General features: G+C 45.4%; 1 non-coding gene across 1 annotated transcript; it reads left to right on the top strand.

Moving 5' to 3' along the window:
- The first annotated feature begins 410 nt into the window (after positions 1–410).
- On the top strand, positions 411–484 carry Trnap-ggg (transfer RNA proline (anticodon GGG)). The gene has a single exon. It is a non-coding gene; the product is annotated as a tRNA-Pro (tRNA).
- Positions 485–1,097: the final 613 nt, after the last annotated feature.

Raw genomic sequence — 1,097 nt, 5'->3', positions numbered from 1 at the left:
CAAAAAAGAACTGCCCATCCGCCCACACGGTATTCGCGACTTGCCCGTTGTAAATGATGGAGGAATACCGTACGACATGATAATGTTGTTGAGCCTGCACGCATTGTGGAAAACTAGAAAATCTGTAGACAATGCAGATACTCATGCCCGCCCGGTAAGGGAAAATTTCATTGAAAGTGTGTGCTACATACGCGATGTGTATCAAGCCCAGCATGACCCGCCAGAGTGGACAAGCGTGCTTGATATTCTGGCATGTTAAAAAAAATTCTAGACACAGTAGATAACCAACGATTTGGTGAGGTGTCTTGTGTGTTTGTGTGAGTGTTTTGTTCTGTATGGTTAACAGGCAATAAAGGGGAAAAAAAAAAGAGTTGTTGATCAATTCGCTTTCGCGCTACTAACGACTAGCCTCCTGGTTAGCTCAGTTGGTAGAGCGACTGCTCGGGTTAAGCAGTGGTCCCGGGTTCGAATCCTGGACCAGGACGAATTTTTCTTCAACTGCGAAGTTTCTGAGAAAGCTGTATAGCTTTCCTTTGTAGCCGTATGGCTGCATTTAGGTGGATGTCAAACTTTCCTTCACAGAAACTTACTCCACCTTGGGGATTTCCCCTAAATCTGGTCGATTAACCCTGTCCTTCACTTAGAGTTGTTGATCAATTCGCTTTCGCGCTACTAACGACTAGCCTCCTGGTTAGCTCAGTTATTGGTTGGTCAAACATCTGTATGCTGTGTGCGAAAGCCGAAACAGTGGAACATGTTTTCGTGGAGTGCTGGGACGTCGTATTTTTTTGGGACGTTTTACAGAGAACGTTAAAGAAAGACCTACCCATTTCAGCGCATGGCATTCGGTTCCTTCCGGTTGAGCGTGAAGATGAAGCCCCGTATGATTTGATCATGGCGCTAGGTTTGCACGCCATTTGGAGGTCCAGAATGGCTGTGCGACATGCGGACCCCAATGCGCTCACTGTAAGCAAGTATTTTGCTCAAAATGTCAGGTTGTTGTATGAAGTGTACAAGTTACAGGACCACGAACTTGAATGGCTTCCTGTTTTGGAAGAGCTATGTACTTTTGATGTTTATTTTAAGTCCTTCCGTCA

Source organism: Haemaphysalis longicornis, unplaced genomic scaffold, assembly GCF_048455015.1.
Source record: "Haemaphysalis longicornis isolate Haplotype H1 unplaced genomic scaffold, Haemaphysalis longicornis Haplotype H1 scaffold_2, whole genome shotgun sequence".
Taxonomy (NCBI): domain Eukaryota; kingdom Metazoa; phylum Arthropoda; class Arachnida; order Ixodida; family Ixodidae; genus Haemaphysalis; species Haemaphysalis longicornis.
The sequence above is the reverse complement of the archived record's forward strand: the minus strand, read 5'-3'. Positions and strand labels throughout refer to the sequence as shown.